Source organism: Mobula birostris, chromosome 5 (genome assembly GCF_030028105.1).
Source record: "Mobula birostris isolate sMobBir1 chromosome 5, sMobBir1.hap1, whole genome shotgun sequence".
In the NCBI taxonomy this organism is placed as follows: Eukaryota; Metazoa; Chordata; class Chondrichthyes; order Myliobatiformes; family Myliobatidae; genus Mobula; species Mobula birostris.
Window position 1 is genome coordinate 7,305,362 of NC_092374.1, and position 24,004 is coordinate 7,329,365.

The window sequence follows — 24,004 nt, forward strand, 5'->3', positions numbered from 1 at the left end:
GCACTCCTTCTCTGCCACCCTCCACCCCTGGCACTCCTTCTCTGCCACCTGTCCCACACCCCTCCCGTGGCACTCCACCCTCACCATTCCCAACTCCTGCCAGATTTACAAACTCGCTCTGCACTCCACGTTGACAAATTCAGTGCTGTGCAGAAGTCTCAGGCACCCCAGCTTATCCAGTGTCGTTTACATCAAATCAAATCAGTCAGGATTGTGCGGGGGCAGCCTGCAAGTATTGCCACGCTTCCAGCAGCAACACAGCATGTCCAGAGCTCACTGAGACTAACCCAAACCTCTTTGGAATGTGGGAGGAAACCAGAGCCTTCAGTGGAAACCCACACAGTCACCGGGGACACAGAAACCCCTCACAGGGAGCGGGGATCAAACCCAGATCTGACAGCTGGCACTGCCAAGCACTGTGGCCATGCTACTGGAGTCTGTAAGGTGAAAGGTCAAAGGGGAAAGATTTAAAAGGAAGCTGAAGGGGGATGTTTTCCACACAGAAGGTGGTGGGTGTGTGGAACGAGTTGCAGAGGGACCTACAGTTACATCATTTCAGAGGCATTTGGAAGGCACATTGATAACGAGGGTTAAGGGGGCAGGCATGGAGTTGGGCTGAAGGGCCTGTGTCCCGGCTGTATAACTGTGTCAGAAATGTGATAAACAGCAGTCACCTTCCCGTCACACCAGACAAAGGCAGATTTCAAAGTGTTGGGTGGATCTATTGAAACCTGTCACATATTGAAAGGCCTCAACAGAGTGGATGTGGAGAGAATGTTTCCGGTAGTGGAGAGTTTAGGACCAGGAGGCACAGCCTCAGAATCCAAAAAAGTCCATTTAGAATAGACATGAGGAGGAATTTCTTTAGCCAGGGGGTGGTTAATCTGTGGAACTCATTGCCACAGACTGCTGTGGAGGACAAACTATCAGGAGAATGGGGTTGAGAGGTATAGTAAATCAGCCATGATGGAATGGCAGAGCAGACTCGATGGGCTGAATGGCCTAATTCTGCTCCTATGGTTTTTGGTAATTATCAGTGAATCGATAAACCCCTGTGCAGACATGGAAATATCGAAAACAACTCGTCCACATGGCACTCTCCATTTCTGGGAAGTCAGGGCATTTCAGCCCTGGAAAATTCTGATCTCCGTGAGTGGTTGCCTCAGGGCTGGGGACAGCAACTGGTCTGATAGGACCGTAAGAAACTGCAGAGTGTTGTGGACACATCACGGAAACCAGTCACCCCTCCCTGAACTCTGTCTGCACTTCCCTCTGTGTCAGTAAAGCAGCCAACGTAATCAAAGACCCCCCACCCACCCCGGGCACTCTCCCTTCTCCCCTCTCCCACTGGGCAGAAGATACAACAGCCTGGAAGCACAGATCACCAGGCTCAAGGACAGCTTCTACCCGCTGTCAGCGGGTTTCTATACAGATCACTTGTACAATGAGAATCAACTCTAGATCCCCCAGCCGATCTGGTCATCACCTTGCAGCTCACCGTCAGCCTGCACTGCACGTTCCCTGTAGCTGTAACACTTCATTCTGCATTCTGTCATTGTTTTCCCCTGTACCACCTCAATGTGTGTGGTCCCTAGGTTGTCACGCCGAGGGGTGGTAGTGGGGACAAGCTCCCACTACCTAAAAGTGCTCCTTACGGCATGCACCTCAGATAGCCTCTGACAACCAAGTCCAACTCCTGGCCTTCTCGTGTGGCTTAGCCTCTAAGCCCGGCGGAACTGTTTCTACTGACAGGAGAAGGGGCGAAGGCGGGTCCTGGCGCCTTAAAACCAGTGCTTCAGGTTGATGGAGCTCGTCAGCCTGGGAAGGCAGTCCATCTAAGAGAGGGAAAACTCTGATTTCAAACCTCCGCTGCCTTGCAGCCATACCCACTCATGGGAAAGGCTTCGGGAGTAAACCCTGAGGACAAATCTGGAGCTGGAGTCCCTAAGGCAGTCCGACGTTGCCTTCAACCTCGTTCTGGCAACTCCTGCGACGACACTGGTGCCAAGCTGTATCGGCCCTTGCCCTTCCCTTGGACAACATCGGTGTCCTGGAGAGGGGAGACTTGCAGCATGGGCAACTGCCGGTCTTCCATACAACCTTGCCCAGGCCTGCGCCCTGGAGAATCCAGGCACAGATCCATGGTCTCGCAAGACTAATGGATGCCACCACCTCAATGTGTACATACGCTGTGTTCGTATGGCAACTATCTGCTTCAAAAGGGCAACAATCACACCAGTGCCCAGGAGCAGGGAGAGCTGCCTTAATAACTATCGTCCAGTCGCACTCACATCTGTGGTGATGAAATGCTTTGAGAGGTTGGATATGGTTATAATTAACTCCTGCCTCAGCAAGGCCCTGGACCCATTGCAATTCGCCTGTCGCCACAACAGGTCTACAGCCGCTGTGATCTCATTGGCTCTCCACACGGCCTTGGATCACCTGGACAATACTAATACTTTGCAACACACACAAAATGCTGGAGGAACTCGACAGGCCAGGCAGTTTCTCTGGAGAAGAGGACAGTCAATGTTTCCAAATGTTTCCAGCTGACACACTTCAGCAGGACTCTTCTCCATAGATGCTGCCTGGCCTGCGGAGTTCCTCCAGCATTTTGTGTGTGTTGCTTGGATTTCCAGCATCTGCAGATTTTCTCTTGTTAATGCTAATACTCACACCAGGATGCTGTTTATTGACTACAGCTCAGTGTTTAACACGATCATTCCTACAGTTCTCATCGACAAGCTCCAAATCCTGGGCCTCTGTACCTCGCTCTGCAACTGCATCCTTGACTTCCTCGCTGGAAGACCACAATCTGTGTGGATTGGAAATAACATCTCCTCCTCATTGATGATCAACACTGGTGCATCTCAGGGTGTGAGCTTAGCCCACTGCTCTGCTCCCTACACCCATGACTGTGTGGTTTGGCACAGCTCAAACGTCATCTATCAATTTGCCGATGACACAAATATAGTTGGAAGAATTTCAGGTGGTGACAAGGGGGCGTACAGGAGTGATTTAGATCAGCTTGTGGAGTGGTGTTGCAGCAACAACCTTGTACTCAATGCCAGTGAAACCAAAGAGCTGACTGTGAACTTCAGAAAGGGAACACGCGCCAGTCCTCATGGGGATAGAAGTGGAAAGGGTGAGGAATTTCAAATTCCTGGGTGTCAACATCTCTGAGAGTCTATTGTGGCCCCGACACATCAATGCTGTTACAAAGACCACAATACAGTGGCTACGACACAAGGAAATCTGCAGATGCTGGAAATTCAAGCAACACACACAAAAAATGCTGGTGAACGCAGCAGGCCAGGCAGCATCTATAGGAACAGGTACAGTCGACGTTTCTGGCCGGGGCCGTTCGTCAGGACGAACTGAAAGAAGAGATAGTAAGAGATTTGAGTGGAGGGGGAAGGAGAGGGGGAGGGGCTATATTTCATTGGAGTTTGAGGAGATTTGGTATGTCACCAAAGACTCCAGCAAATTTGTACAGATGTAACATGGAAAGCATTCTGACTGTCTCCATCTCCGTCTGGTATGGGGGAAATTCCAGACACTCCAGACAGCGCAGGAATTGAACTCTGAACTCCGACACCCCGAGCTACTGCACAGGATTGAAAAGCTGCAGAAAGCTGTGAACTCAGTCAGCTCCATCATGGGCACCAGCCTCCCCAGCACCCAGCACATCCTCAAGAAGCAATGCCTCAAAAGGCAGCGTCCATCGTGAAGGATCCCCATCACCCAGGACACGCCCTCTTCTCATTGCTACCATCAGGGAGGAGATACAGGAGCCTGATGACACACACCCAACGAGTCAGGAACAGCTTCTTCCCCCCTGCCATCAGATTTGTGAATGGACAATGAACCCATGAACACTACCTCAGTACCTTTTTTTGCACAACTTTAAAAAATTTAACTATTGTATATATATAACAACTGCAGTGCAATGAAATGTTCTGTATGGACAATAAAACAACTTCAGTGGAAAAAGCCTGCTTGAACTTACCCTATCTGTACCCCTCGTAATTTTGTATAACTCTATCAGATCTCCCCTCAATCTTCTATGTTCCCGATAACTCAGGTCCTCCAGACCCGGCAACGTGCTTGTAACTTTTCTCTGTACCCTTTCAACTTTATTTACATTTTTGTGTAGTTTGGTGACCAAAACTGCACACAATACTCCAAATTAGGCCTCACTGATGTTTTATACAACTTCAACATAACATCCATCTTCTTTACTCAATACATCGATTTATGAAGGCCAACGTGCCAAAAGCTTTCTTTACATCCGTATCTACCTGTGACGCCACTTTCAATGAATTATGGACCTGTACTCTCAAATCCCTTTGTTCTACCACACTCCTCATTGCCGTACCATTCACCATGTAAGACGGACACTGGTTGGTCCTCCCAAAGTGCAACACCTCACACTTGTCTACATTAAGTTCCATCTGCCATTTTTCAGCCCATTTCTCCAGTTGGACCAGATCCCTCTGCAAGCCACGATAGTCTTTCTCACTGTCCACTGCAGCCTCAATCTTGGTGTCATCTGCAAATTTGCTGATCCAGTTAATCACATTATCATCCAGATGATTGATATAGATGACAAACAATGGACCCAGCACCGATCCCTGCGGGACTCCACTAGTCACAGGCCTCCAGTGACTAATCAGATCTCTGAACAAAGTCAGCACTCTGTGCTCGACCTGTGGATGACAGACTTCCCATTCAACCCAGCCTGGTCTCTAATCCTAGTCTTCGTATCAATTGACCTTACCTTTTAGTACCTCTGATGTGACCCATCACCCAGAGGTGAACTAAAGAAATAAAAAGACGATCATTATTATACTTAAAAACTGAAATCCGTGTTGTGTACCAAGAAGTGCAGAGTAAGAAAGGTTCATAGACCAAAGGAACTCTGCTCCCTCCCACCACTGAATCCCCTCTTACAGCCCACAGACTCTCTCCCCCATCACCGACTCTCCCCACGAACTCAATCCCCTCTTATAGCCCACAGACTCTTTCCCCCATCACCGACTGAATCCTCTTCCACATCCCACAGGCACTCTCCTTCATCTCCAGTTCCCTCCACCCACTGAATCCCCACTCACATCCCACAGACACTCTCCCCTGTCACTGAGTCCCCCACCCACTGAATCCCCTCCCACAGCCAACACAGTCTCCCATCACAAACTACCCACCGAATCCCTTCCCACATCCCGCAGACACTCCCCCCGTCACTGATTCCCCCCGCCCACTCAATCCCCTCCCACATCCTGTAGACACTCCCCTATCACTGACTCCCCCCATCCACTCAATCCCCTCCCGCATCCCACACTCTCCCCACCCACAGCCCACACACTCCCCCCATCACTGACTCCCCCCACCCACCGAATCCCTCCCATAGCCCACTGACTCTCTCCCCCAGCCACTCTCCTTCATAGAGAGAGACAGTCATCTTCACTTGTCACCAGTTCCGCTCACCTTTCTTCTTCCAGGAGACTGCGAGGAGGACACAGACCAGGAACAGGGGAACCAGAACGAGCAGCACATAAATGTGAGAGTTGGAGTTTGCTGTGAGACAGAGAGCAGCTTTAACACCAGACCTCAGTACAGTGCTTCCATTGTCATTGCACCCTGGCGTTTTCTCCCGACCGATACTCGAGTTGTAGAGACAGACTGTACAGCCAGACAGACCCTTCGGTCCGATGGTCCATACTGACCAAGGTCATCATCCAAGGTCCTGTTTGCAAGCGTTTGGCCCATAACCCTCCAAATCTTTCCTCTTTCATACTATTTATTCATTTAATTTTGTAATTCGTGGTAATTTTTATTTCCTACACTACACTGCTGCCACAAAACAACAAATTTCACAAAGTAGTTAAGTGATAATTAACTTGCTTGTGATTCTATCCATGTACCTGTCCCACTGTCTTTGAAAATAGGTGTCATCCGTCATGAAGGACCCCCTCCACCCAGGACATGCCCTCTTCTCATTGCTAATATCAGGGAGGAGGCACAGGAGCCTGAAGACTCACACTCAATGTTTCAGGAACAGCTTCTTCCCCTCCACCATCAGATCTATGAATGGTCCATGAACTCATATATAACCATATAACAATTACAGCACGGGACTAGGCCATCTCGGCCCTTCTAGTCTGCGTCAAACGCTTACTCTCACCTAGTCCCACTGACCTGCATTCAGCCCATAACCCTCCATTCCTTTTCCGTCCATATAGCTATCCAATTTTACTTTAAATGACAATATCGAACCTGGCTCTACCACTTCCACAGGAAGCTCGTTCCACACAGCTACCACTCTCTGAGTAAAGAAGTTCCCTCTAAACTTTTGCCCCTTAACTCTCAACTCATGTCCTCTTGTCTGAATCTCCCCTAATCTCAATGGAAAAAGCCTATCCACATCAACTCTATCTATCCTCTCATAATTTTAAATACCTCTATCAAGTCCCCCTCAACCTTCTACACTCCAAAGAATAAAGACCCAACTTGTTCAACCTTTCTCTGTAACTTAGGTGCTGAAACCCAGGTAACATTCTAGTAAATCTCCTCTGTACTCTCTCTATTTTGTTGACATCTTTCCTATAATCTGGTGACCAGAACTGTACACAATACTCCAACTTTGGTCTTACCAATGCCTTGTACAATTTTAACATTACATCCCAACTCCTATACTCCATGCTCTGATTTATAAAGGCCAGCATACCAAAAGCATTCTTCACCACCCTATCCACATGAGATTCCACCTTCAGGGAACTATGCACCATTATTCCCAGATCTCTCAGTTATACTGCATTCTTCAATGCCCTACCATTTACCATGTATGTCCTATTTTGATAAGCCCTACCAAAATGTAGCACCTCACACTTACCAGCATTAAACTCCATTTGCCATCTTTCAGCCCACTCTTCTAACTGGCCTAAATCTCTCTGCAAGCTTTGAAAACCTACTTCATTATCCACAACTCCACCTATCTTAGTATCATCTGCATACATACTCATCCAATTTACCACCCCATCATCCAGATCATTAATATATATGACAAACAACATTGAACCCAGTACAGATCCCTGAGGCACACCACTAGTCACCGGCCTCCAATCTGACAAACAGTTTCCACCACTACTCTCTGGTGTCTGCCAGCCAACCACTGCTGAATCCATTTTACTACTTCAATGTTAATACCTAACGATTGAACCTTCCTAAATAACCTTCCGTGTGGAACCTTGTCAAAGGCCTTACTGAAGTCCATATAGACAACATCCATCGCTTTACCCTCGTCAACTTTCCTAGTAACCTCTTCAAAAAATTCAATAAGATTTGTCAAACATAACCTTCCATGCACAGATCCACATTGACTGTTCCTAATCAGACCCTGTCTATCCAGATAATTATGTATACCATTTCTAAGAATACTATCCATTAAGTTACCCACCATTGACGTCAAACTTACAGGCTGATAATTGCTAGGTTTACTCTTAGAACCCTTTTTAAACAATGGAACCACATGAGCAATACGCCAATCCTCCGGCACCATCCCCGTTTCTAATGACATTTGAAATATTTCTGTCAGAGCCCCTGCTATTTCTACACTAATTTCCCTCAAGGTCCTAGGGAATATCTTGTCAGGACCCGGAGACTTATCCACTTTTATATTCCTTAACAGCGCCAATACTTCCTCTTCTTTAATCATATTAGTTTCCATAACTTCTCTACCTGTTTCCCTTACCTTACACAATTCAATATCCTTCTCCTTAGTGAATACCGAAGAAAAGAAATTGTTTAAAATCTCCCCCATCTCTTTTGGTTCCACACATAGCTGTCCACTCTGATTCTCTAAGGGACCAATTTTATACCTCGCTATCCTTTTGCCATTAATATAACTGTAGAAACCCTTTGGATTTATTTTCACCCTACTTGCCAAAGCAACCTCATATCTTCTTTTATCTTTTCTAATTTCTTTCTTAAGATTCTTTTTACATTCTTTATATTCCTCGAGCATCCCATTTACTCCATGCTGCTGATATTTATTGTAGATACCTCTCTTTTTCCGAACCAAGTTTCCAATATCTCTTGAAAACCATGGCTCTCTCAAACTTTTAACCTTTCCTTTCAACCTATCAGGAACATAAAGATTCTGTACCCTCAAAATTTCACCTTTAAATGACCTCGATTTCTCTATTACATCCTTCCCATAAAACAAATTGTCTCAATTCACTCCTTCTAAATCCTTTTGCATCTCTTTAAAGTTAGCCTTTCTCCAATCAAAAATCTCAACCCTGGGTCCAGACCTATCCTTCTCCATAATTATATTGAAACTAATGGTGATCACTGGACCTGAAGTGCTCCCCAACACCTATCTCCGTCACCTGACCTATCTCATTCCCTAACAGAAGATCCAATACTGTCTCTTCTCTAGTTGGTACCTCTATGTATTGCTGCAAAAAAATATCCTGCACACATTTGACAAACTCCAAACCATCCAGCCCTTTTACAGTATGGGCTTCCCAGTCTATGTGTGGAAAATTAAAATCTCCCACAATCACAACCTTGTGCTTACTACAAATATCTGCTATCTCTTTACAAATTTGCTCCTCCATTTCTCGCTCCCCATTAGGTGGTCTATAATACACCCCTATAAGTGTCACTACACCTTCCCCATTCCTCAAATCCACCCAAGTAGCCTCCCTAGACGAGCTCTCTAATCTATCCTGCCAGAGCACCGCTGTAATATTTTCTCTGACAAGCAATGTAACACCTCCCCCTCTTGTCCCTCTGATTCTATCACACCTGAGGCAACGAAATCCAGGAATATTTAGTTGCCAATCACACCCCTCCTGCAACCATGTTTCACTAATAGCTACAACATCATACTTCCAGGTGTCAATCCATGCTCTAAGCTCATCCACCTTTCTTACAATGCTCCTAGCATTAAAATAGATGCATTTAAGAAATTTTCCACCTCTTACTCTGTTTATCATGAACACTGAACACTGAACTCATCAACACGGCCTCATCATTTTACTCTCTTTTTGCACTTCTTATTTATTTCTAGATATTTCTTATTGTAACTAACTTATTGTGATTTTTTAAATGTATTGCACTCTACTTGGCCACAGAACAGCATTCGTTTCAAGGGGACTAGAATATAAAAGCAAGGATGTAACGGTGAGGCTTCATAAAGCACTGGTGAGGCCTCACTTGCAGTACTGTGAGCAGTTTTGGCCCCTTATCTGAAAAAGGATGTGCTGACATTGGAGAGGGTTCAAAGGAGGTTCCCAAGGATAACTCCGAGATTATCATATAAGACCATAAGATATAGGAGCAGAATTAGGCCCATTGACCCACTGAATCTGCTCTGTCATTTCATCAAGCCTGATCCAACTTTTCTCCCAGCCCCAGTCTCCTGCCTTCTCCCTGTACCCCTTCATGTCCTGACCAATCAAGAATCTATCAACCTTTGCCTTAGATATACATACAGATTTAGCCTTCACAGCTGCCTATGGCAAAGAATTCCACAGATTCACCACTTCTGGCGAAAGAAATTCCTCCTCATCTCTGTTCTAAAAGTACGCATCTCAATTCTGAGGCTGTGTCCTCTGGTCTTAGACCCTCCCACCATAGGAAACATCCTCTCCACATCTACTCTATCGAGGCCTTTCACCATTCGATAGGTTTCAATGAGGCCACCCCTCATCCTTCTGAATTCTAGTGAATACATCTTTGCTTTTATATTCTTCTCCTCTTGAAATGAATGCTAGCATTGCATTTGCCTTCCTCACCACAGACTCAACCTGCAAATTAACCTTTAGAGAATCCTGCACAAGGACTCCCAAGTCCCTTTGTGTCTCAGTTTTTTGTATTTTCTCTCCATTTAGAAATAGTCAATCCTTTCATTTCTTCTACCACAGTGCATGACCATACACTTCCCGACACTATTCCATCTGCTATTTCTTTGCCCATTCTCCTCATCTGCCCAAGTTCTTCTGTAGCCTCTCTACTTCCTCAAAACTACCTGCTCCTCATATCTTGATATTGTTTGCAAACTTTGCAACAAAGCCATCAATTTCATCGTCCAAGTCACTGACATATAACGTAAAAAGAATCCGTCCCAACACAGACCCCTGTGGAACACCACTAGTCACCAGTTGCCCGCCAGAAAAGGTTCCCCTTATTCCCACTCTTTGCCTCCGGCCAATCAGCCACTGCTTTATCCAAACTAGTATCTTTCCTGGAATACCATGGGCTCATAGCTTGTAAAGCAGACTCATGTGCGGCACCTTGTCAAAGGCCTTCTGAAAATCCAAGTAGACAACATTCACCAATTCTCCTTTGTCTATCCTGCTTGTTATTTCTTCAAAGAATTCCAACAGATTTGTCAGGCAAGATTTTCCCTTGAGGAAACCATGCTGACTACAGCCTATTTTATTGCCTCCAAGTACCCTGAGACGACATCCTTGATAATCAGCTCCAACATCTTCCCAACCACTGACTAACTCACCTATAGTTCCCTTTCTTTTGTCTCTCTCCCTTCTTGAAGAGTGGAGTGACATTTGCAATTTTCCTGTCATTTGGAACCTTTGCAGAATCTAGTGAATCTTGAAAGATCATTACTAGTGCCTCCCCAATCTCTTCACCCACCACTTTCAGAACCCCGGGGTGTACACCATCAGGTCCAGGTGACTTAGCTACCTTCAGACCTTTCAGTTTCCCAAGAACCTTCTCTCTAGTTATGGTAACTTCACACACTTCTTGACCCCTGACACCTGGAACTTCCACCATACTGCTAATGTCTTCCACAGCGAAGACTGATGCAAAATACTAACTCAGTTCATCCGCCATTTCATTGTCCCTCTTTACTACCTCTTCAGCATCGTTTTCCAGCGGTCCAATATCCACTCTCACCTCTCTTTTACACCATGTATCTGAAGAAACTTTTGGTATATTCTTTAATATTATTTGCTAGCTTACTTTTATATTCCTTCTTTACCAATGACGTTTTAAATTGCCCGTTGACTTTTAAAAGCTTTCCAATCCTCTAACTTCCCACTCATTTTCGCTCCATTATATGCCCTCTTTTTGGCTTTTATGTTGGCTTGACTTCTCTCGTCAGCCACGGTTGTGTCATCTTGCCTTTGGAATACTTCTTCCTCTTTGGGATGTATATAGAAACATAGAAACATAGAAAATAGGTGCAGGAGTAGGCTATTCGGCCCTTCGAGCCTGCACCACCATTCAGTATGATCATGGCAATCAGCCAACTCAGAACCCTGTACCAGCCTTCCCTCCATACCCCCTGATCCCTTTAGCCACAAGGGCCATATCTAACTCCCTCTTAAATATAGCCAATGAACTGGCCTCAACTGTTTCCTGTGGCAGAGAATTCCACAGATTCACCACTCTCTGTGTGAAGAAGTTTTTCCTCATCTCGGTCCTAAAAGGTTTCCCCTTTATCCTCAAACTGTGACCCTCGTTCTGGACTTCCCCAACATCGGGAACAATCTTCCCACATCTAGCCTGTCCAATCCCTTTATGATTTTATATGTTTCAATAAGATCCCCCCTCAATCTTCTAAATTCCAACAAATATAAGCCTAGTCAATCCAGTCTTTCATCATATGAAAGTCCTGCCATCCCAGGAATCAATCTGGTGAACCTTCTTTGTACTCCCTCTATGGCAAGGATGTCTTTCCTCAGATTAGGGGACCAAAACTGCACACATAATATTCCACAATATATCCTGTGTCTTCTGAATTGCTTCCAGAAATTCCATCCATTGATGTTCTGCCATCATCTCTGTCAGAGTTCTTTTCCAATCAATTCTGGCCAACTCCTCTCTCATGCCTCTGTAATTCCCTTTACTCCACTGTAATACTGATACATCTGACTTTCGCATCTCCTTCTCAAATTTCAGAATGAATTAGATCATATTATGATCACTTTCCCTCAGGGTTTTTTTTACCTTAAACTCTCTAATCAATTCTGGTCCATTACACAACACCCAATCCAGAACAGCTGATCCCCTAGTGGACTCAGACACAAACTGCTCTAAAAAGCCATCTCACAGGACTCTAGAATTTCCCCCTCTTGTAATCCAGCACCAACCTGATTTTCCCAATATGCCTGCATATTGAAATCCCCCATGATTATTGTAAAATTACTCTTTGGCATGCATTTTCTATCTCCCACTGTAATTAATAGGCCACATCTTTACTACTGTTTGGGGGTCTGTATACAACTCCCATCAGCGTCCTTCTATCCTTGCAGTTCCTTAGCTCTATCCACAATGATTCAACAACTTCCGACTCGAGAGCATCTGTTACTTATGATTTGGTTTCTTTTTTTACCAACAGAGCAACGCCACTCCCTCTGCCTCCCTGCCTATCCTTTCGATGCAATGTGTATCCTTGGACATTAAGCTCCCAGCTATAATCTTTCAGCCATGATTCCATGATGCCTACAATATCATACCTGCTAATCTGTAACTGTGTTGCAAGTTCATCTACCTTATTCCGTATACTGTGCACATTCAGACACAACACCTCCAGTCCTTTACGATTTTGTCACACCATGCTCAATTTTTTGGTTCCTAACTTTGTCTGAGGTTTTATGAACATCTGCCTCCACAACCTCTCCACTAACTGCTCTGGCTCTCTGGTTCCCATCCCCTGCAACTCTAGATTAAACCCCACCGTGCAGCACCTGCGTGTCGGACCGCACAACCCGATTTACATCAGCGGTGCGCAAGTGGAACAGGTCAAGAGCTTTAAGTTCCTCGAGGTCAATATCACAAATGACCTGACTTGGTCCAACCAAGCAGAGTCCACTGCCAAGAAGGCCCACCAGCGCCTTTACTTCCTGAGAAAGCTAAAGAAATTTGACCTGTCCCCTAAAACCCTCACTAATTTTTATAGATGCACCGTAGAAAGCACTCTTCTAAGGTGTCCGTTCCCATAACTAACGACTCCCCTATCACCACAGTGTGCCTCTTCTCCCCACTTCAGAATGCTGAGGACTCGATCTGAGATATCCCTGACCCTGACACCCGGGAGGCAACGTACCATCCGGGAATCTCATTGTCACCACAGAACCTCCTGTCCGTTTCCATAAGTAACAACTCTCCTATCACCACAGCGTGCCTCTACTCCCCCCTTCCCTTCTGAGTCACAGAGGCAAACTCAGTGCCAGAGACCTGATCACTGTGACTTTCCTCTGTTAGGTCATCCCTCTGTACCCCCCCAGCCCCTAGAGAGTATCCAAAGTGATGTACCTGTTGTTGAGGGGGTGGCCACTGGGGTACTCTGCACTGGCTCCTTAACCCCTTTCCCTTCCTGACTGTCACCCAGTTTCCTGTGTCCTGCACCTTGGGTGTAACTACCACTCTATGCATCCTCTCCATCTCCCCCCCCATCCTCCTGGATGATCCAGGATTCATCCAGTTCCAGCTCCATTTCCTTTACCTGATCGTTAGAAGCTGCGGCTGGATGCACTTCTCGCAGTTGTGGTCGTCAGGGACACTGGAGGTCTCCCTGGCTTCCCACATCCCACAAGAGGAGCACTTCACTATCCTGCCAAGCATCTCAATTGTCTTAGTTCAGCAGATATAAGGAAGAGATGGTAAACCTGAGCTTTTCTTTCCTTTGCTTTCTCTGAGTGAAGCCTCTCCTCACGGAAGCTTCAAAGAGCTAAAGCCTCGAGATCACCACTCTGACTCTGTCCACTCAGACGACTGCCTCTGTGACGATGGCCCCTGCTCGTTCCCTGCCTTCCTTTAATTTTCTCCAACTAATCAATCCCAAACACCAAATGGTCACTGGTCAAAGCTCTTTTTCACCACCGTGACCCATTGCTGCCTTTTACCCTTGGGTAGTGGAGCTGATTGAAGTCACCCCCTCTCAAAACTTCCGGTATGAGGAGAGTTTGAGGGCTCTGGGCCTGTACTCACTGCAATTCAGGAGAATGATGGGGATCTTATTGAAACCTATCGAATGTTGAAAGATCTTGATAGAGTGGATGAGGGGAGGACATTTCCTATGGTGAGGAGTCGAAGACCAGAGAACACAGCCTCAGAATAGAGGCGTACCCTTTTTGAGTGGAGATGAGGAGGAATTTCTTCAGCCAGAGAGTGATAAATCTGTAGAATTCGTTGCCACATGTGGCTGCAGAGGCCAGTTCATTGGGTATATTTACTGATAGATTCTTGACTGGTCAGGGCGTGAAGTGATACGGGGAGGAGGAGGGAGACTGGGGCTGAGAGGGAAATGGATTGGCCATGTTGAAATAGCAGATTGGCCATGTCGAAATAGCAGAGAAGACTCGATGGGCTGAATGGCTTAATTCTGCTCCCATGTCTCATGGGCACTAGCCTACCCAACATCTGAGACGTCTTCGAAAGGAGATGCCTCAACAAGGAGGTATCCATCACTAAGGACATCCATAACCCAGGACGTGCCCAGAGAAGACACACACTCAATGTTTCAGGAAGAGCTTCTTCCTTTCTGCTTTACTGGTTTTTCACCTGGAACCTACCAGCCTTCTCCTTCCCACCCTCCCCCCACATTCTTTATAGGGCCTCTTCCCCTTCCCTCTACAGTCCTGACGAAGGGTTCTGGCCTGAAACGTTGACTGATCATTTCCACGGATGCTGCCCGACCTGCTGAGTTCCTCCAGCGTGTTGTGAGTCTTCCTTTCTGCCATCAGGTTTCTGAATGGACAATCAGAGAAGTGAGGACCAACTCCCTTTTTTTCCTTTTATCTCTTTTTGTGCAACTTATTTAATTTAAATTTATACATGTAATTTATAATTATCTAATATTTAATTTTAAATTACACATGGACGTTCCCAGGGCAGAAATGGCTAATACAAGGGGGCATAATTTTAAGGTGATTGGAGGAAAGTATGGGGGGGTGTGAGAGGTAAGTTTTTCTACATAAAGAGTGGTGGGTGCTGGGGTTGATGGTAGTGGCAGATTCATTAGGGACGTTTAAGCGACTCTTACATAGTCAGATGGATGATAGAAAATGGAGGGTTTTGAAGGGAGCGAAGGGTTAGACTGATCTTGGAGTAATTTACAGATGGGCTGAATGGCCTGTACTGTGTTGTATGTTCCATGCTTAACACATAGAGGAGAAAAAAATTAAATGAAGTATGTAGCGTGAGGGGGAAGAAGGAAGTCTTCCCCACTGGGAGCTGCTAATGAAAGAGTTCTGCACCTTTCGTTGTTCCTTTTACGTGCTGGGAAGTTGGAGATTCTGCCCTAAATCAGACTCACTGACTCTGAGAACATCCAGTTGTACGACGAGTGAAAAAGCAGCCAGCCAAAGGAGCTCAGTGGGTCAGCCAGCATCCGTAGAGGAAAAACAACTCTCAGCATTGCAGGTCAAGAGATTCGACAAGTCTTCAGCAAGCACGAGAGGTGAACTGGTCGTCGATTCATTCCCGTCACAAGTAGCTGGGGAAGTGAAAAACTTTGTTGTCCGAGCAGATCATTTCATCACATCAGTACACTGAGGCAGTAGAGGGGAAAACACCAGCAGAGTGCAGAATAAAGTGTGACAGTTACTGAGAAAGTGCAGTGCGGGCAGACAGTGAGGAGCAGGGCCATGGTGAAGTGGGGTGCCACTGTAGCACAGCCGTTAGTGTGACACTATTACAGCTCGGGGTGTCGGAGTTCAGAGTTCAATTCCTGCACCGCCTTGTACGCTCTCCCTGTGACCGCGTGGGTTTCCTCCAGGCGCTCCAGTTTCCTCCACGGTCTAAGGGTGGACCGGCTCGTAGGATGTACCAGCTGATGGGAGCGGGTCTTTGATTTTGCAGCCTGTTTCACAGAGGCAGGGAGAAGTGTAGACAGAATCCACGGAGGGGAGGCTGGCTTCTGTCCTGATCAATGTCACAGGTTGAGCCCTGTCATCGTGTCCTGTCTGCCTCCTCCCCCTGACATTCCGCAGAATCACAATTCTGAGATTGATGTGATTATTGGACTGTAGTTTATTTTGCTCTCCTTCAGTTTCTGTTTTCTTTCTTGTTGCCGATTGGTGGGCTGGGGTTCTAGGGGGGCGATATATTGTTTTTTGTGTGAGTGAGAGAGTTGGGAGGGTGTTTGAGGTTTGTGAGTTTCTTTCTTTTTAATTTTCGTGTAGGAGGGGGGTTTACATCTTTTCTTTTAATGAATCCCATGGTTTTTCTGTACATCATGGCTATCTGGAGAAGATGAATATGAGAGTTGTATTCTGCATGAATACTTTGACAATAAAATGAACCTTTCAACCTTTTTCCACAGATGCTGCCCGACCTGCTGAGTTCCTCCAGCATTTTGTGTGTGTTGCTCTGTATCTCCAGCATCTGCAGATTTTCTCCTGTTTATGACCATGGTTGTTCTTGGCAAATTTCTCTACAGAAGTGGTTTGCCATTGCCTTCTTCTGAGCAGTGTCTTTACAAGATGGGTGATCCCAGCCATTATCAGTACACTTCAGAGATTGTCTGCCTGGTGTCACATAACCAGGACTGGTGATATGCACCGGCTGCTCATATGACCATCCACCACCTGCTCTCAGGGCTTCACGTGACCCTGATCGGGGGCTAAGCAGGGGCTACACCTCGCCCAAGGGTAAAGTGAAGGCTAGCAGAGGGAAGGAGTGTCTTACACCTCCTTTGGTAAAGACGTATTTTCACCCTGCCACCCTACAATACATTGCAATACGTATTAATAAAAATCTGTAAACTGCAATAAGAAATATCTATCAAATAATTTTAAATTAGGTAAGTTGCACAGAAAGAGAGAACAAAAAGTTAGAAAAAAGGAGACAAAGTTAATGGACCTCACTTTCTGATTGTCCATTCAGAAACCTGACGGCAGAAAGGAAGAAGCTCTTCCTGAAATGTTGAGTGTGTGTCTTCTCTGGGAAGCTTCCTGATCCTCCGTTAGAACTCCACTCATTCCTCCCAGGCTCAGGCAAGGCCCCGCCGGGGGGCCCGTTGAAGGTCTGGGGGCCACCCTGTGTGAAGGACTGCCTGAGATGGAGATGTGGTGGGGAAACGGAACTCATTACCAGCCGAGACTGGGAGTGGCCAACATAACACTCAGCCCCAGAGTCTGGACACATAATACAATGGGTTCTTTTCCGGATCTGATCTACAGTCAGATCTCACTCGGGGACAGATGATAAACCCAGGGTGGGGGTTGATTAGAGAAAGGATAATGGTAGCAGGCTTCCTATCTTCCCCTCCCCCCCCACTCCCAAAACTCTCCCCATACCCTGCAGAATGTGTCAATGGTTTCTTACCTGGTCTGACCTGCAGCTGGATCTCACTCTGGAACACATGGATAAATGGGGGTTTGACGTGGTCTCTGTAGGATGAATAATTATGGCTCTTTTTCCTGAACGCAGCCAGACACAAGTAGCTGTGACTGTCGTTCACACTCAGCTGCTTTATCCTGATCGAGGCGTTTCCCCACTCTGGGTCCCCGACGAGCTCGTACCGAGTCACTCCGTTTTCCGCTGCCCACGATCCATTTTCATAACGCCTGAATGTGACGATGTGTCGGTAGGGATCCTTCCTCATCCACGTCACCGTGTGTGCGGTGAGGTTCTGCGGAGGCCGTGTGAACTCACAGGGTAACGTGGCCGAAGCTCCCTCGGTTCCAGTCATCACAGAGACACTCTCGCCGGGAGCTGAGGGAAGGACAGGTGCCAGAATAAATCAGTTAACCACCACCAAACATGTTTAAACACTGACAAAATTTCCAGCCTACAAAATAACAAAAACTCCCCACAGCGCCCTCCCAAATGAAAACACCCCCACATGTGTCTGACTAATTGCAAACCATTCCAACAAGAGAAACTATTTCGAACATAAAACAGTCCCATCGGGCAGGAGGTAGAGAAGCCTAAATCTCACACCACCACGTTCAGGAACAGCTAATTCCCTTCAGCCATTCAGTTGTTGAACCAATTGACACCAACACTAATCAGGAGAGTGTAGCAACACTCATCAGTACAGTGTAACACCAATCAGGATAGTGTAACAACACTAATCACTACAGTGTAACAACACTAATCAGTAGAGTGTTACAACACGAATCAGTACATTCTAACAACACTAGTCACAACGATGTAACAACACTAGTCTGTGCAGTGTATGAAGGTTGTAAGTTATTAAGTCAATTCAATTCAATATAATTCAGTGAAATAATACTAGTCACTAAAGGCAACAAAACAAATCACTACTGTGTAACAACACTAACAACAGGAATTCTGCAGATACTGGAAATTCAAGCGACACACATCAAAGTTGCTGGTGAACGCAGCAGGCCAGGCAGCATCTCTAGGAAGAGGTACAGTCGACGTTTCAGGCTGAGACCTTTCGTCAGTCGAAGACGAAGGGTCTCGGCCTGAAACGTCGACTGTACCTCTTCCTAGAGATGCTGCCTGGCCTGCTGCGTTCACCAGCATCTTTGAAGTGTAACAACACTAATCAGCAGAGCGGAAGTCCTGTCCTGAGCCTTGTGGCTCATCAGGCCGGTGCTTATGCCGGTTTCTGTGCCATGAAGCGACTGAGAGTATGAGACTCCCCCCCCCACCCCCACGGATAGGACGGCAGTCTATCGCGAGGTTAACCCCAGCATTTTTGCCCGTACCCATTTTTCGGCTGGGTAGACTGGAGCATTGTGTGGTTAAGTGCCTTGCTCAAGGACACACGCTGAATCAGTAGAGTATCACGGCAATAATCGGAATACTGTAACAACACTAATCACTGCAGTTTAAAAACACTGGTCAGTACTGTGTGACAACACTAGTCAGTACACTGTTACACCAAAAATCACAACAGTGTAACAAAATGAATCCCAACAGTGTAACTACACTAATGGTGACAGTGTAATAACACTAAGCAGTACAGTGTAACAAGAATAATCAGTACAGAATTAAAACACTAGTCAGATCAGTGCAACAACTAGTCCGGACAGGTAACAACATTAAGTAGTACTGTGTAACAGCACTAATCACTAGAATGTAACAACACAAGATACAGTGTAACAACACTAGTTAGTACAGTGTAACAACACTAATCACTACAGGTAACAACATTAATCAGTACAGGTAACAACATAAATCACTACAGAGAAACAACACTAATCACTATCGTGTGACAACACTAGTCAGTACAGTGTAACAACACTAATCACTACAGTGTAACAACACTAGTCACTACAGGTAACAACATTAATCAGTACAGGTAATAACATAAATTGCTACAGAGTAACAACACTAATCAGTGCAGTGTAACAGCATTAATCACAAGAATGCAACAACACTATTCAATACAGTGTAACAACACTAGTCAGTAAAGAGTAACAACACTATTCAGTACAGTATAAAACACTAGTCAGTTCAGTACAACTAAGAATTACCATGTAACATCACATATCAATACAGTGTAACAACACTGAACCATACATTGTAACACTAGTCACTGCAGTGTATCAATGCTAGTCAGTACACTGTAACAACGCAAATCATTACAGTGTAACAATATAAATAACTGCAGTGTAACAACACTAATCAGAACAGTGTCACAACACTAGTCTCTACAGGTAACAATACTAGTCAGCACAGTGTAATAACATAAATCAGTACAGTATAATAGCACGAATCAGGACATTGTAACAACACCAGTTAGTACAGTGTAACAACACAAATCACTACAGTGTAACAAGACAAATAGCTACAGTCTAAAAATGCTCGTCACTACAGTGGAACAACACTAATCAGTACAGTGTAACAACACAAGAGTAAAGTACAACACTAATCACTACTCATGTAAAACATGAGTCTTTGCAGAGTAACACTAGAAACGAGTGTAACAACACTAATCAATACAGTGTAACAACACTAGTCATTATGTGTAGCAACACTTTTCCGCACAGCGTAATAACACTAGTCAGTACAGTGTAATGACACCAGTTACGACAGTGTAACAAACTAATCAGTACAGTGTAACAACACTACACAGTAGACTGTAACAACACTAATCAATACAGTGTAACAACACTAATCAGTACAGTGTAACAACACTATTCAGTACAGTGTAACAACATTAATTAGTACAGTGTAACACTAGAGGCAACAGTGTAACAGCGCTAATCACTGGAGTGTAACAAACCTATCAGTAGAGTGTAACAACCCTGATCACTACAGGATAACGATACTACTCAGTACAGTGTGATAACACAGTTCACTGCATTGTAACGATCCCAAACACCACATGGTCACTGTTCAAAGCTCTTTTTCACCACCGTGACCCATTGCTGCCTTTTATCCTTGGGCGGTGGACCTGATTGAAGTCCCCTCCTCTCAAAACTTCTGATATGAGGAGAGTTTGAGGGCTCTGGGCCTGTACTCACTGAAATTCAGAAGAATGATGGGGATCTTATTGAAACCTATTGAATGCTGAAAGACCTTGATAGAATGAATGTGAAGAGTATTCCTATGGTGGGGAGTCTTAACCCAGAGAACACAGCCTCAGAATACAGGGTGCATTGTCGTTAGCAAATTTAATTAGCAGATTGGAGCTGTGGCTGTCGACACAGTCATGGGTATACAGAGAGTAAAGGAGGGGGCTTAGTACACAGCCCTGAGGGGCACCTGTGTTGAGGGTCAAAGGGACAGAGGTGAGGGAGCCCACTCTTACCACCAGCCAGCGATCTGACAGGAAGCAGCATAAAATCCAGGACCAATGGGCTCCGGGACAGCTTCTTCCACCAGGCCATCAGAATGCTTAATTCATGTTGACACTACTGTGTTTCTATGTTATACTGACTATCCTGTTGTACATTATACATTATAAATTACTATAATTGCACATTGTACATTTGAAGAGATGTAACGTAAAGATTTTACTCCTCATACATTTAAAAGATGTGAGAAATCAGGTCAGTTCAATTTTAGAATGGAGATGAGGAGGAATTTCTTCAGCCAGAGAGTGACCAATCTGTAGAATTCGTTGCCACGTGTGGCTGTGGAGGCCAGTTCAGTGGGTATATTGAAGGCGGAGGTTGATAGATTCTTCACTGGTCAGGGCGTGAAGTGATACGGGGAGGAGGAGGGAGACTGGGGCTGAGAGGGAAATGGATCAGCCATGTTGAAATAGCAGAGAAGACTCGATGGGCTGAATGGCCTAATTCTGCTCCCATGCCTCATGGTCTTATGGGCACTAGCCTACCCAACATCCAAGACATCTTCAAAAGGAGATGCTTCAACAAGGAGGCGTCCAACACTGAGGACCCCCATAACCCAGGATGTGCCCTCTTCTCATTGCTGCCATCAGGCTGGTGGTACAGGAGCCTGAAGTCACACACTCGATGTTTCAGAAACAGCTTCTTCCCCTCCACTATCAGATTTCTGAATAGACATTCAACCCATGAACGCTACCTCATGACCTTTTTTCTCCTTTTGCACGAATTATTTAATTTAACTTTTTATATAATTGGGCATCGTAAATTGTTCATTGTAAATTGTTCATTGTAAATTGTTCACTGTTAATTGGTCATTGTGAATTGTGGTGGGTTCAATCGATGGGTTTCTGGGTGGTGGGGCTCATTGGGCCGGAAGGGTCTGTTCCGTGCGGTGTCTCTAGATTAATAAACAAGTAAATAATGAGGTCAAGAGTGCATCGTATCGTACTTGGGGACCACTCAGTCGTTATAACTGCAGGATAAAAGCTGTCCTTCAGCCTGGTGCTCCGTGCATCCAGGCTGTTGTATCTTCTGCCCAATGGGAGAGGGCAGAAGAGAGGATGACCAGAGTGGATGGGAGTTGATTTTGCAGCCTGTTTCACAGAGGCAGGGAGAAGTGTAGACAGAATCCACGGAGGGGAGGCTGGCTTCTGTCCTGATCAATGTCACAGGTTGAGTCCTGTCATCGTGTCCTGTCTGCCTCCTCCCCCTGACATTCTGCAGAATCACAATCGGGATTCGGATAATCTCACTGGCTTGTGTTTTGTGCAGCAGTACATTGCAATCATCATCATCAGTGTGTGCTGTGTTGTGTGATGTGGGCAATCACAGTCTCTGAACCATGACTAACACACACAAAATACTGGAGGAACTCAGCAGGCCAGGCAGCATCTATGGAGAAGAGTAAACAGCTGGCGTTTCAGGCTGACCCCTCCATCAGGACTCATTTTCATTTTAAAATCTTTTTTTATTAATTATTATTGAAGATCAACAAAAAATACATTAATCAAGTCAACATGTCAATGTGTACAATGAGAAATTAAATGATCAAATAACTGATTAACAAAGCTAAACAATAATAATAAGAAAAAAAAATGTTAAAACTAATTTTTTGGAAAAAAGAAAGGAGGGAAAAAGAACCCCTACTAACTAAAACAAAATGAAATCCCTACTAACAAAAAAACCTCCAAAAAAACCCATTGGGAGCACAACCACGGAGCTATACACCATACAAGCTTCCATAAAAGATAACACATCAATCCACCAACTCAACGCCATTTACACAAGAATCAGAAGGGAACCATCTTAATTAACGCAAATCAAATGATAGTAGCGGGCAAAAGAACCCCACCTTTTCTCAAAGTCAAATCAAGGATCAAAAGTTCGACTTCTGATTTTTTCCAAACTAAGACATAACATCACCTGAGAGAACCATTGTATCAAAGTGGGAGCAGAGACATCTTTCCACTTCAATAAAATAGCCCTTCTGGCCAATAATGTGACAAATGTAATTACATGTTGGTCTGATATAGAAATACCAGGAATAAATTGAGGGATTATACTGAACAAAAGTGTCAATTTATGAGGTAGTTTATTTTGCTCTCCTTCAGCTTCTGTTTTCTTTCTTGTTGCTGATTGGCGGGTTGGGGTTCCAGAGGATGATGTATTGTTTTTTATGTGAGGGAAGGAGTTGGGAGGGTGCTTGAGGTTTGCCAGCTTTTTACTTTTTTACTTTTACTTTTCATGTGGGACGGGTGTTGACGTCTTCTTTCATAATGAATCCCATAGGTTTTCCGTAGATCATGGCTATCTGGAGAAGATAAATATCAGAGTTGCATTCTGCGTGCATACTTTGACAATAAAATGAACCTTTCAACCTTTTTCCATAGATGCTGCCCGACCTGCTGAGTTCCTTCAGCATTTTGTGTGTGTTGCCCTAGATGTCCAGCATCTGCAGATTTTCTCCTGTTTATGACCATGGTTGTTCTTGGCAAATTTTTCTACAGAAGTGGTTTGCCATTGCCTTCTTCTGGGCAGTGTCCATACAAGATGGGTGACACCAGCCATTATCAGTACTCTTCAGGACTGGTGATATGCACCGGCTGCTCATACGACCATCCACCACCTGCTCTCAGGGCTTCACGTGACCCTGATCGGGGGCTAAGCAGGGGCGACACCTCGCCAAAGGGTAAAGTGAAGGCTAGCGGAGGGAAGGAGAGTCTTACACCTCCTTTGGTAAAGACGTATCTTTACCCTGCCACCCTGTTATACATTGCAACACATATTTATAAAAAAACCGTAAATTACAATAAGAAATATATATCCACATGTATAATTTTAAATTAAATAAGTAGCACAAAAAGAGAGAAAAAAAGGAGAAAAAGTGAGCTGGTCCTCACTTTTCTGACTGTCCATTCAGATATCTGATGGCAGAAAGGAAGAAGCTCTTCCTGAAATGTTGGGTGTGTGTCTTCTCTGGGAAGCTTCCTGAGCCTCCGTTAGAACTCCACTCATTCCTCCCAGGCTCAGGCAAGGCCCCGACAGGGGGCCCATTGAAGGTCGGGGGGCCACCCTGTGTGAAGGACTGTCTGAGATGGAGATGTGGTGGGGAAACGGAACTCATCACCAGCCGAGGCTGGGAGTGGCCGACATAACACTCAGCCCCGGAGTCTGGACACATAATACAATGGGTGCTGGAGATCCCGACCCATCCCTGAACACTGCAGAAGATGCCGAGATGGTGTGGGAGA